We start from the raw sequence: 14,310 nt of genomic DNA, 5'->3' as shown, positions 1-14,310 counted from the left end.
ACACCATCTCCTCCCTAAAGACAGCACACAGGGCTTAGGGTACAGAACATCTCCCCCTCTCCCAGTGGCAGCACCTAAGGGATGGAGCTGGGGAGGCTTAGCCAAAGTCCTCTGCAGCCCGTGGGAGTGGGTCAGCCTGTCTCACGCTTTTCTCCTCCTGTGCAAGGATAAACCCTTACCCTGCAAATTACCTGTAAAGCCCTGGGACCCAAGGCACTCTTTTAGCAGTTGAGGAGCTCTCTCTGGTCTCAATGAGGAGCTGGGTGTAATTCAGCAGCACAACTGTGCTCAGGAGGACAGGATCAAGTCCCTATCCTGGCCAGCCAGGGTACCTTGGAGAGGACACAAGGTCCTGCAGCAGCACTTCACTCGTCCCAACCTGTGCTCCCCCTCTGCGCCTGGGCTGCCCAAACTGGGTGGCAAGAAAATCCCTCCTGGTTCAGGGCCATGCATCTGGCAGGCTGCTCCGACACTGGGGAGGAGCGTGCGTGCAGGAGAGCAGGGAGCACACGCCGTGCCAGCTGCAAGGCCATCTCCAGATCACCCCACAACTCCCCCTGCGCCGATCCAGGGCGGGTTGGAACCAGCTCCGGTTCCCCCAGCCATGGCTCAGTGCCGTCTCCCTTCCCTGAGCGCTCGCCCTCAGCCGTTTATATAATAGAGGGTGTCGCTTCCTCTGAGCAATCGAGGTCACTGTTTTGAGGATGGAGATCACAGGGGAGAGAAGAACAGCGGGGAGAGACGTACTGTCAGGGTGGGGGCAAAACCAGAAGGGGCATCCCATGGCACCAGCCCACCCGCAGTACAGCTGGACGCTGCAGCTGCCCACAAACACAGACACCCCTCTGCGGGCTCCCCGTGTTTCCAGCACTCCCCAGGGTGCAGCAGTACACAGGGCAGATGAAGAGATGATGCTAACGTCCCATCTTAGCTTCTAGGACACGGGGGTGTGCAATTCCCACACCAGGCTGGGTGGTTCTCCCCCTGTCCACAGCACCTTCAGCTGATGAGCCCCTCGGTGCTGGGGCTGGTACACCCCGAGGTCAGCTCTCACCTCCCCTCATCCTGGGGCACCTGCACCAGCTTATCTACCTGACAACAAAGTTTCAGCCACTTGACTCAGACTAACCTCTCGCTGCAAACAAATCCCCTCCCGAAACCTCCTCTGTTGCACCGTCTTCCAAACTATTTCATTTAACCCTATGCTCTACAACCAACTCTATGCTGCTCTTCAAGAGCGCTCACAAGAAGCGAGTGTGAGGGCGCTGAGACTATTTACTCTTTATTTTAAAAGTCTGCACAGTCTCACTTGGAAAACAGCCCCGTGCTGCTGCCTACGGCTCCCGGAGCACGCGAGGCTCAGCGGGTAACTCGGAGGTACCGAGAGCTGCGAATGCTCATTCTCCACCTCTCCAACCTCTCCAGAGAGGAGCAGCGAAGGCACAACTCAAGAAACACACAAAGCTGGAAAAGCAACAGCAAACAATCCCTCCCACACGAGCAGAGCTGAGCCTTCAGCCCAGGAATCCACCTGGAGAACGAAAGTATCCCAAACATTCCCGCAGCCAACGGCAGCGCCGGGAAAAAAAGGAGGGAGAGGAGGGGGAAAAAACCCCAAAACAAACCCAAACCAGTTACGTAAGTGGCGGAGGAAAGATGCGAGGGAGCTGTAGGCACCGACTCGAGTCTCGAGGGGCGGCGGGGGCATCTCGCTTCCCCCGGGAGGCCCCGGGGAGCCCCGCTCCGGGCGCGGCCGGGAGAGCAGCGAGGGGGGCACCGGCCACGCCTCCGCCTCCCCCCGCCCCGAGACCCCCGGGCGGGGCGGCTCCTTCCTCCAGGGGGGCTCAGGGGGGATTTCAGCCCCCCCCGAGACGAGTCGCTCGTACGAGCGGCCCGAGCCCGGCGGGCCCGGCCGTCCCGGCCGTCCCGGTCCCACTCACCTGGCGGCGCTCCCAGCCCGCCGCACCGGGGCGAACCGAACCGCGCCGGGGCGAACCGAGCGCACCGCACCGCACCCGAGCGAGCCGTGCAGCGCCGCTCTGAGAAGTGCTGAGCCGAGCTCAGCCCAGCAACAACTTCCCGAGCCGCGCGGGGCGGGAGCGAGGTCGGTACCGGGGCAGAGCGGCGGGTCCCGGCTCGCAGGCGGCGCGGAGCTCGGCAAAGTCCCGCTCGGGCCGACCCCGTCCCGGCAGGAAATCCCTCCCCGGCCCGGCCTGATTGGAAAAGCCCGGCGGGTTGTGCGGCGGGGCCGGGCCGGGGCGGCTGTCACTCACCGTGATGCGGCGGCGGAGCGGGGTAGGGGCCGGGCCGCCCATCCCGCCGCACCGGCACCGCTCCGCCCCCGGCCGGGGGTGCCCGGGGCTCCCGGGCGAGCGGCTCGCTTTGAACAAAGTCCGGCTGGAGAGACAACGCCGCCTGGGACCGGGGGAGGGACCGGCGTGGTACGGGACCGACCCGGTGGGCGATCCTCCACCTTCGGACCGGGACCGACTCGGTGGGTGATCCTCCACCTTCGGACCGGGACTGGTCCGGTGGAAGGTTCCCCATTCTCCATCCAGGACGGATCCCAGTGGTTCGGGTCCCGCTCCTTTGGGCAATCCTCCATCCTCGATCCAGGGCCGACCTGGTGGTCTGGGACCTGCACGGTACGGGACCGATCCAGTGAGTGATCCCCCCGTGCTTGACCCGGGATTGGTCCGGTGCCACAGGACCGGCCCTGGAGGGAGGTACCCCCATCATCGATCCAGGAACGACACGGTGGTCTGGGAACCAGCCCAGGGGAACAATCCCCCACCTTCAGCCACACTCTGACCCCATCAGCCCTTTGCCCCCTCCACACCCAACCCCCTGGGCAGTGGGGCTCCACAAAGCCACTGATAGCACCCATGGGACCAAAATCCACCGACACCCAGCTGCCCAAACCCAAATTAATCCTATTCTCACAAAGCACTAAAACCACCAAAAATCACCCATTTCTGCCAATCTTCAACGGAAACAGCAGAGGCAAGTGCTCCCCGGAGCACAGTTCTTTTAAAACAAGAGGTTGCCTAATAAAGCTGGACAGTTTTTGTTGCATGATACCACTGGATTATCATCAACTAATCAGATTAAAAACACACGGAGGCTTTGGTTTTATTCACTAAGTGCCCAGCCTGCAGCTTCCTGGGGGAGTTGCAACGATCCTGTACCTCCTTGAAACAGGCCCTGAGACATTTCACCAAATGATGGTTTCATGAGCAATTCCAATGAGGGGGATCCCTGGCAAGGAGGAGGGACTGACGTTTCAAGACACACCCTGTCTTTTCAGTTCAGGAATAAAGAGATTATTATGCACATCTAATTATAAATGTCAACATTGTACGGCTGCTACGTTGAGGCACGGAGCTCTGAGTAGCCCTGCTAGGAAAGGCTGTGAAGTGAAAGGTCTTGTTTTTCCTCCTCTGAGTTTTGCCAGAGCTTGTAAAGCGCAGTGACATTTATAATAATCCCCTGAATTTATGTAGCACCTTTTGTCCTTTTAAGGATCTTAATTAAGCTTTGCAGCTCCCTGAGCACAGACTAAACCCACTTTGCAAAAGAGGAGCCCAGACCTTCCTTTGTACAAAATGTGTGTCCTGCTTCAGGCAGGGGTAGGGCTTTTTCACCCCAACAACCTCCAGCACACACTGTTACACCACAGTAAGGGCACACCACGCTGATATTCCCATCTAAAGGTTGTCTCTGCAGTTATACTAGAGTGGTTAAACCTGGGTAATTTAAGCTTTAATTTCTGGTGTCACACAAGCCTTTGGAATGGAGGGTGCCAGTGGAGGGTTTACTAGAAATCAACGATTTCTAGCGCAGCCTTTGAACATTCGACCACATATTGAAGCTCCTGACACTGCACTGAAGCCCAGGGCCTTTGCTCTGTGTCCCTGCCTGCAGGCAGCTGAGGGGGAAGGAGCAGGCAGCAGCCAGCCCCATTTCCTATCATGTATCCCAGTTTTTCAACTCTTGAAGGTTGAACAGCTGGTTGGTGACCCCAGCACAAAGACCTGCCAGGGGCTCCAGCTGTGTCCACCTTGCAGAGCTGACAGACCCACCATGACATTTATTCCCCTGTGTCTGCAGACCAGGTGCCAAGAGCATTGACTGAGTTTCCATTGCAGAGAAACCCCTTTAAAAATTTTCTCCCTTCTCTGTACCGGGATGAGATGTTCAGAGTTTGGGGGGGGGGGTCGGGGTGGAGGCACCCTTGTGGGGCCGTTTCTGCCCTCATGCCCTGCAGAAAGCTGCCCAAGGTAACACCGACTTGTGTTCCCCACTTTGGGAGCGGGGCCTGGGGGCTCCACCCGGGTCGAGCTGCTCAGCGCGGCGGGCTCCTGCTTTGCAGCTCCTCAGATCGATGTTGCCATCTAGAGGTCCCTGTTACAGCGATCGTCTCTTTGTAAAGTATTGGGGAAAAAAAAGAAAACCCAAAACAACCTTTTGTTTGTTTTTGGGTTTGTTTTTTAATATAATGCAACATTTCAAAGCAGCTTTTTTGGGTTAGCCCATGTTTTGGGCGGCTGCTTGATGGCTGCAGCTCATCCTGGTTCATCTTGCAGCCCCAGCAGCTGTGCAAACCCCTCCTCTCTACTCTGAGATTATTTTGAGATGGGGTAAAACTCTCAAAAGCAATACATTTACTGCCAGGCAGAAAATCAGCTACAAAGGCAGGAGCAGCTACAAAGACACAGCAGCACCCACGGCAGCTCCATGGCCAGTGCTGGCTCTAGGGGAGGCAGTGACAGACACAGGTCCAAATCTGAGAGTTCAAGACTCTCACTCCCAAATCTCACCCACGAAAGCCAAACTTGGAAGTTCATGGCCATCTCATCCCCACTGAGTGGGTAGGAGGTCTGCAAAGGCCCATACCAGACATCAAAAACATTTAAAGTATGTTATGAACCAGCTGGATGGAAACACACTTCTCCCCTCTCAGCTGTGGTTCAGGCTTCTCCCTTCACTGCTTTTTTTTCCTGAAGCAAGCCCAGCTCGACCCAAAGATTTGCTACAACCCCAAGGCTGCATCTCACACCAGGGCAGGGTGAGGCTCAGACTAATGTGGGAACAACAGCAGCTGGGTACCTGTAGCCAGACAGGACTGGTTTCCCCGGGGTGGGTGTGCAGACACCACTGCCCAGACATTCCTAATTCAGGGTCAGAGCAGGGCTGGACACTGGTACCTGCACACCCACAAGGGCAACATCACCACAACAGGGGCTGTGGCACCCCACATTGGGATCTGTCCTGCAGAGGGAAGGGTGCAGGCTGAGGATGAAGCAGAGCACAGAAGAGCCTCTCCTGTACTGAATCAGGCCATGACAGAAAGCAGGTTATTGCCCAGATTTAAAGCCACCCTCAGGAGCCTTTCCTGCAGCTCCTGACACTGATTCTCACATCACCTGGCTCTCTGAGCACAGGCAGGTGATGGGTGCCCCACTGCTGGGCTTCAGTCCTGTCCTTAAGCAGCAGAGCAAGTCTCAATCTCATTCCTCATTCTCAGAAGTCATATCCCATCCCAGGGACCCTTTCTTGCACAGGCATCCATCCCCTCCCACATTACATCCAGGCCAGGCATTTCCCACCCAGCTCAACATTCCACATCTCTGGCAGCAATGTCAAGGGCAAAGCTAGAGCAGGATGGGGGATCTGGACACAAAGGTGCTTACGAAGGCATTTACTCCATCACCTCTTATACACCCTCCTGGCAATAGCTGCTGCTGGAAGAAGTCCAAGAAGATAAATTAGGGGGTTTGATCAAGAGAGAGAGATGCAGTGCCCACAAGGAGGAGGAGCAGGATCACAGCTCCCAGAGACCAGGCTCTTGCAGAGAAGAGTTTGGGCCAGTTTGGCCCCAGACACCTCCTCCCACCACACCACGTGCAGCACAGCTGCTGCCTGCAGCATCTGGCTGGCCATTGCCACCAGGAGGGCTTCAGTGCCAGGATACATCCCAGACCCAGGCCAGAACTGGACACAGCTCCATGTGCACGTGCACCGTGAAGCTGAACATCAGCCATGGTATGAAATGCAGCAGTGACTGTCCTTAGCAGAGCTGGTGGTACCTGCTGGTGGCAAACAGGTACATAAACCCACCTGGAGTCAGTTCTCAGGCAGGTAACAGGGCTTTGGAGGTGATTTAGGAAGCTCTGGTCAGCTAGTATCTTTTGCAGCAAAGAATTTCCCCCTGCAAAAGTGAAATCAGGTAACCAGCCCTCAGTTACATCATTCCAGGGCAGTCCAGCTCCGAGCTCCTTTGAAAAGCAACTCCACAGCTTCGGCTTGAACACGTGCAAGCCGGGAGGTACAGCCTGCACCAGCCTCTGCCCTGGCACAGCAAACCCTACCCACATTCCCTTCCCCTGTATCCACATGGGAACTTGGGCAGGTGCTGGCAAGGGGCTCCCAGCAGGAGCATCCCTCCCACATGCCAGTGCCCGGCTCCCTCTGGACTCACCTCTCCAGACACACGTGTGCTGCTGCTCACACTGTCCTTCCCATCTGCCTTCCTCCTCCTCGAGCTTCCCTGTGCTGACAGCCACTTCTTTCTGGTCTTGTGCCTTTCTTTTCTCTCTGTCTCCCTTGCTTAGTCCTTCACTCAGGAAATTAAAGATAATCCTCCCTTTTCTTGCTGCCGGATTCCCTGTTTAACATTCGCTGTGTGTGCTTGCACTGATTCAAAACGGGATTAGACTTTCTGTTGCTTTGATGTCAGTTGGGCTTTGCACTTAAGGCAGAGGGGGGAAAAGAAAATGTCTGTTAACAAACCTCTTGGATTCCACTTATCCACTTGCACCCATCCTGGAAATGAAGGTAGGCACATTTACCTGCAGAAACAGCCTCCTTCCAGGATCGACGCTGGGGGATCAAACCACCCTGCAACCCCAGCACTGCAGTCCCTGCACTGGGTGTTATTCTCTGGAAACGCCCAAATTTCACCCTGGCTCCATTATCATCCAGCTGCGTGGAGGCTGAATGTCTCCCATGAGGAGGGAGGTGTCATTAATCATCAGAAAACCACAACTCGTTGGCTGTCAGTGAATATTGCAACCTCCAGCTGCCACGCAGCAGGAGCGTGTGGGCCACCGGCATCGCTCCAACAGATCAGGGCTCAGGGGTCCCCACTGGGAATACCCCAAGCTGCTCATTTCTAAGGGAGAAGCAGGTGCTGCAGGATGGCTAAAATGGAAATCCATACCCTGCTTCCTGTGGCGGGACACTTGTGCTACAGCACAGCCCATGACTTTCTAGGGCATTTCCCTCTGCTTCCTTGGGCCTAAGCTTCTCCCTTGGAGGATGAAGATTTGGGGTTGTTCTCACTGTCATCCCCTCCAACACCAGCCCAAAGGAGATGGAGAACATTTTCCTCATGTTGTCTGCAAATATCTTGCTTTGCCTCCAAGGCACTGCCCCTCGAGTCCACAATGTCCAAAGCAGTATGTGGCACAGTTTGGAGTTGGAACAAGATCACACACCAGAAAAGACCCTTTTGCAAGGTATTCTGCAGACCTACAACCAAGGCAGGGATCTGACAGTGGGTCCTATTCCACCTCAGTTTCCAGGGGCTCATAGGTTGTTTCTGCTGCCTGATGCTCAAGTTCCATTCCCACCAGAGCTTCGCTGTACAGGCAACTGGGTCTCCTCTGGGTAACAGGCAGACCTGGGGGCTGCAGAAGTGGAGATATCTGGGTGCAACTGAAGCCATTCCAGGACCTTCTGCAAGTTGTTTGAAAGAGCAGCTCCATGGATGAACATGATCCAGCCATGACCAGAACCCACCTCTCAGCTCTGAGCCCCGGGAGAGGCACAGCCAGTGGAGCAGAAGCAGGGACACACCACAGCTCTCCTGGGATTCTGGCAGCTGCAATACCTGTCACCTGCACCACACCATTGCACTGCAGCCTGACTGGCACTGCCACCATGTCGGGCATCCTCCAGGACTGCCCAGGGACTCAGGACACACCTCTGCCAAGAGCACAGTGTCTAATCCATTTTGCCCGGTGCACACTCACAGACTTGATTAATGTCTGCAATGAGCTCCATCCATCATCAGGGAGTAAAGGAGATTAGCTCTGCAGCACGCCTGCCTCGAGTTGATCCCATTCTCCAGGCCTCCTGATTAATGGCGAGGCCGCCTTATCTGTCAGGCCAGGAAACACGAATATCCGGGTTGCCTGGGGATGAAGGGAAGCTGCGGGTGCCCCGGCTGCAGACGGGCGCTGCCAGCACAGCCACAGCACACTCTGCCATCGGGGCCGTGCTGATGCACCCCTGCTTCCCACACTGCCAGCTCTGCTCCCCATTCCAGTTGGTCCCTCCACTCCCATTGGAGTGCCTCTCTGCACCCTCTGTTCCTTCCTCCCAGCCCTGGGAAGCACTGGTGCGTCCACGCAGCAATGCAGTGCTGAAAACCAAAGTCTGGGGCTCCATTTTCCCTCGACAGCCAGCAGAGAAGATGTCGTTCCTCCCATCCATGGAGGGAATTCGGATGAGCTGATTTGGAGGCCTGGAATAACCCAGGCAAATCCCCTCCTGGGGCTGCAGGCGAGGTTGTGTCTGACCAGCGCTGCGGAGAGCGGCCGCTCGGCCGAGCTCTTTCCCAGGAGGACACGCGTGTAAAGTGGATGCAGGGAATTAGCAGTGCCATCTGGATGGGCTCCAGCTCCTGCCCCTGGCTCGCTGCTGATGCTTCATTAACAGCTCCCTCCTTTCAGCTCCCAGTCTCCTTGGCTTCTGCTGCGATCAGCTGGGCTGGAGTTTTGTTGTCTTGGGTTTTTTCCAAGTGGAAATTATTTCTCATTTCTTTTAACAATCCGGACACAGGGAAAGAGACAGGAGAGGAAGGAATTTCTAGGAGATGAAAGGGCAGGATTAAGGACACAGCTTTCGCTTTGTTATCCCTCTAGTGTGGCTAAGAAATTCCTTTTAGAAGAAGGCTTTAATTAACTATGTTTTTCTGATGGGAAAAAAACCCTGGACCTAGAGATAGGTCTGGTTTCTTGAGTCTGCTGACAACCCTGGCTGCAACCTCAGCAGCCCAGATTTGTACACACACATGCTCTTATACAAAACTTAGCACAGTATATTTAAATTTGCTTTACAAAAGCACTCATTGTCACCCCAGTCTGGAAAATAAAGCATAGAGAAAAAAAACCCAGGCACGAGCAGGCTCCTGTGCATGGTGCCAATGGAAAGAGGATCCAAGTGCACTGAACCACAGGGCTATGGTGGCTCAAGATGTGGGAAGGGGCCTTTGTGTAGAGGAATAACCCAGGGCAGGAGGCAGTAGAAATATCTCTGTTGCCTTCTAGACCAACAGCCCTTCTCACGCAGCAGGAAAAATCAGGAGGAGAGGAGAGAAAGAGGCCCAGTGGCAAACTGGGACATTTAGAGAGCGTCGCAGTGATGTATCCGCATCCTCTACTGCCACAAAACCCTTCAGGAGCTGAGTCAATCAAAAATAACATTTGGAGCTGATTTTTATCCAGATGAACTCTCTCCAAATATTTTAAGGCAACCAGCAAAACAGCGAACTTCTGCTTGTTTAACCCTTCTCCTCAAACCTGCACTGATTCTGAAAAAAGGCACTGTCTCAGAAAGTGCCTTGTTCTGTGACCTGACCTGCAAAACTGGACATGGTGCCAGGTCTGTCCATCTGCAGCGTCACCCCGGTCACCTCCCTGTGTCCCAAACCCCTCAGCCTTCTGTAGCTCAACTTTCTACACAGACATGGACATTAAAGACTGAGAACCCACACAGCTTTCCAGGCGAAGCCTCACTGCCAGTTTACACAACAGTAACTCCCGCCATGGAAACATCACATTGGGTCCCCCTGAGAATCTCGTTTGCCTTTTCCTGAGCCATGTTAAACAGGGAGCTCACACTGAACCCACGTCTTGCTCCTCTCCCGTCTTTCCAACTAATGAACTCCCAGCTGATAGCAAACGCCGACTGCTGTTGCTGGAACATCTGCCTCTGGTGTCAGTGTTTAACAGCCCAAGAGGCAAAGCGGTTTACAAATTATTATTTTCATAAGTGAGCATCACTTTACTTTTTCATTGTCATTTTAAAAGGTTTCCACCTCTTCCAGTGCCCTCAGCCACCACCTCCAACCCTGGCAGATGCCTCCGTGCCCTGGAGCAGCACAGGGAACACATGGCTGGTTTGCCTGGGGGGAAGTAGAGAGGAAAGAAACATCTGGCTGCTCCACTGACCCAACTGCTGAACTGAGCAGAGCTTTTGCTGGAGCCTGCAGGTCCAAGTCAGGAGCGTTTCCCATCCCATGCCATTAAGATCCCACCACCATTAACAGCCCCCCCCCGACACAAGACTTCAGTCTCACTTGTGATCTAATTCCTTATTAATTTTACAGGTTTTGGGCTTCTCCACATCTTCTGCAACCCAAGAATTTCCTAGGACATGCTGTATCAAGTGCTTTACTGGACCTCAGGTAGATTCAATGTACCACAGCTCAAAAATCAGCTATCACCGCTTTCCTCCCCAGTGCCCCTGCTCAGAACTAGGCAGCAGGATTGCAGCCTCTGGTTATAAAACACCACCTTTCTTTTTATTAGGTCTGTCACAAATCCTTGCACTTGGATTTGCAATTTCATGTGACAGCTCTTTCCAGACACTAAATGGAGTTTTATCTCGTCTCTCTGACTTGAACCTCTCAGGATTTTTAGTTTTGCCTCATCTTGGATCTGTAATTTCCATTTCCAAGCTCAACAACATCTTAATTCTCATTGAAAAGAAGGATGGCAGAGCATTCATTTTGGGTTGGGCAGACATCTATTCTTGGTCAACAGCCCCCCACATCCATCCTCCTGCTCTGCCTCCTCTTGAGCCCTGTGCACACTTCCCCACAAGCTACAGATCCGAGCCAAAACTTTTCCCTCCCCCAGTTCAGACTCATGAGGAATTCAGGTTACAGCTGCCTCCTCCTTGTGCTAATGCCTGTTCTTGTAGAAGGGAATCAGTGACTAACACCATACATATACCCTGCGGCAGCATTTGTCTCCCCGGGGGCTTCTGGCTGTTCCTGTCCAACATCAGGAGCTGCTGGCAGCTCCTTATCCCCGACAACGGGATCTGCCCCTTCCATAGAGTGCACATCTGCATCCCTGACCTCAGCACATCGGCTGCACACAGCCCTGGAGCCCGCCTGCTTCCCCGTCACAGGGCAAGCCCTGCTTAGCCCCTTGTTATTTTTGGCTGTGCTTTTGTCTCTGAGATCCTCTAACCTTTAGCAATGAAAACAAAACCACAGAAGGTGCTGCCCTGGCCTTTGGCTCGCTGAGAGCAGCCAGGATGGGCAGAGGCTGAGGGCTAAAACCTCAAAATTAGCAGTGTGGGACTGGAATGAGCCAGGACTGACCAGGCAGCTTAGACCTGCCATTTCAAGAGCAGGAACCTGTGGGGAGAGAGGAGGTGGTCATCTGGTTTCAGATAAATGCCCACTTTATGCTAATTAATTAGAAATTCAGCATGGATAACAGGAGAATTTAGATGACTGTTTAGCTAAATTATTCCCGTAAAGCCATGTGTGGCTATTGAGCAGCCAAGAAAGGGAATTCACCTGCTGCCTTTATTAGAGATACTCATGTAAAAGAGAAAGCAGAGTTCGGCAGCAGGGAAACCAGGAGTTTGCTCATGGCTCAGTTTCAGGCCATGGCTCAATGTTCACTAATACCAGCTCAGGGCAGATCTGGATCACATGGTAGCACTGACCTGAATCGAGTCAGGCTCCAAGACACAGCAGCAACTTCTTTCTGACCAGCCAGGCCATACCAGCCGTGCACATCTCGATCAGTGACAGCACCTGAGTCACCACCAAGCTACTCCTCCAACTCCTGGGTTTTCTGTGGTTTGGTTTTTTTAAAACTGAATGATCACATTCAGGACACATTCCTCTGTAAGGATACAAACAGTTGTGCTGGGATAAACAAACACTGCAGGAAGATGGACAAGATGCTGCCTAAGCCAGGGCTCTTGTAGAGAGAATTACTGTCAATTTTTGGCCTCAAGCTCAGCATGTGGCTTTAGGGAAACTATTTAACTTTGCCACACGACCTTTTCCTTCCCTATAGGTGAGAAGTGATAGCAAAGATCCACTTTCCAGAATCAAAAGAGCCAAAATGGAACAGTAGTTGGAAACTACTTTACCAATCTTGCCTGGAAAGGAGGGAGACTGATGTGCAGCTATCGGAAAAAGATAGTACTCAGCCAGTATGGAGGGTTGATGCACCATGTCTAACACATCCTGAATGTGATCATTCCTGTCCCTAAGGCCACTACAAGGACAAACCTTCACCCATTAGGCTATTTGATCAATATAAACACAAAGAGCTAAGCAATAAAAATGCAGAGCCCCATTCAGTGAGTCTGGAGTCGTGAGTAAGGGAGAGCAGTGAGCTGGAGGGGAGGATTTGCAATTTGGCTCTTAGAGAAGGCTCCTCTCTCCAGAGTGCAAATCAGAGCAGTGGCCAGGTGCTAAAGAAATATTTAGCAAATGAGAAAGTCTCCATTTAATGAGAAATTATTTGGTGAAACCAGCTGGGGAAATGGTTTCAGTAGCGCGGTAACAGAAGCCGGCGCTGCTCTCTGCCCCACGGGGGCTGCGGTTCTGCTCGTGTTGCGTAAGTCAGGATCTCCAGCTGGGACAGGCACAGGAAATATAACTCATTACTGAAATGCAAGAGCCTTTCAGGGTTAAACCACTGTCAGACCAGCCAGATTCATTCCCTAGTTGCAGAATTTGCCTAGCAGCAGCTTTGGATGATTATTATCTTTTTTCATAGCAGTGATGTTGCAGACAGGATGGTCTGAGTGTAGTGGTGATGCCAAGTTTGTAGGAAGAAGTAATTTTTCTTTCTTTTATGTTCAAGGGCTGAGCTCCATTTCCTCACCTTTATCTACATCATTAGGCTGTCGAGATGGCAGTTCCCTGCCTAAATGTTAATTACTATATCTCTCTTTTAAGGGGTTAGTGCCTCAATCTTCCTTGTAATTACATGCAGTGGTTAGTACAACTTATCGGCTATATCCCAAGGTCCCCTGAGAGCTCATCCCTGCTGCAGTTTCCAGCAGATGAGCACTCACAGAACCAGTCCTTCAGAGAGCTGCTGTCTTCAAGTGTTCAGCCAGATAATGAGCCGATTACTGTGCCTGCTCCTTCTGCCCACGGTGAGCTCTGTGCACAGACAGGCCACACATCACCACTTGCTGCAGTTCATATTCCTCCCTTTTCTCTATCCCTTCAACTTGGCAAAACTCTGTAAAACCAGCCCCTCCCTGGGGCAAGAACTTCCATAGGTTATTGACAGAGCAAAAAGGGAAAAAAATAAACTTTGCCAAAGTCTGAATGTAAAAGTCCAGTAATAAAACACTCACATAGCCATGGTGGTGGGGCAAATCTCAAATGCTGAGCACGGCTTTGATATGTCAGCTGTGACACCAGGGAGGGAGCTGCTGTGGTTTGTTATGCCTCTACAGCTGAGAAGAAGGAACTACAGCTTCCTCACATGTGAAGCATTTCTAAGTGCACAGCAATAGTTGACATTGCAAATTAAAATTAAAGCTGTGCTTTGGAAACTGCTACATTTAAATGTCAGATTCTTTCTTTGAAAGCTGTAAGATAGCTCATTCATCTCCAGGGAAAGTTGAGTAGGAGTTTGTCTACGCAGGGAAAAATGTTTGCAACAGCAACTGCCTACTAGTTTCCCATGCAAACACTCATAATCCATACTTCAAGAATGGATTAAGGTAAATTACACAAAGGCACTCACTGCAGAGGACAGCACCCTATTCACCAGACTCCATCACCCCAGTACACAAACCACAGTTTGCTTTGCAGCAGTAACCCAATACAGATAAACACTGACATTCACCCAAGACGTGAAGGAAGAAGAGTCTTTTAAGAAAATATTAAGTGACTGAAAAATACCACTTTTTTGCAATCTGTGCACATCCAAAACTGAGACGCCACAGATACCTGCCAGGGAAAAAATTCACGGGCAAATCACTGACTGAGGCAACTCCAGAGACTCAGCAAAAACTTTACAGCATAGCAGACAAATTGGCCCCAGCCTGTCTCTGATTCCTAAGAGCTACAATGCCTGGGCAAAGCGTGCTCCAGTTTTCTGTCTGTTCTTGGTCTACTAGAGGACAACCTAATAATGATGAACTCCTTTGGGTTACACAGAAAAGGGCCCATACTGAAAATGCTGCTGCCAAATCTGGCTGACAGCCCATGCTGGGACTGCTGATGTGTCTGTGCTAGGTCTG

At 52.6% G+C, this 14,310-nt stretch overlaps 1 protein-coding gene across 1 annotated transcript in view; it reads right to left on the bottom strand.

Annotated features, from left to right (window-relative positions):
- The window catches only part of CASKIN2 (CASK interacting protein 2), a 33,916-nt gene extending 31,935 nt beyond the window's left edge, over positions 1-1,981 (bottom strand). Inside the window, exon 1 of the mRNA XM_027691319.1 lies at positions 1,941-1,981. The gene's annotated coding sequence lies outside the window, so the exon portion shown is untranslated. The remainder of the gene's footprint in view (positions 1-1,940) is intronic.
- Between the last annotated feature and the right edge of the window lie 12,329 nt (positions 1,982-14,310).

This window comes from Neopelma chrysocephalum, unplaced genomic scaffold (genome assembly GCF_003984885.1).
Source record: "Neopelma chrysocephalum unplaced genomic scaffold, ASM398488v2 Primary Assembly neopelma1_84, whole genome shotgun sequence".
In the NCBI taxonomy this organism is placed as follows: Eukaryota; Metazoa; Chordata; class Aves; order Passeriformes; family Pipridae; genus Neopelma; species Neopelma chrysocephalum.
The sequence above is the reverse complement of the archived record's forward strand: the minus strand, read 5'-3'. Positions and strand labels throughout refer to the sequence as shown.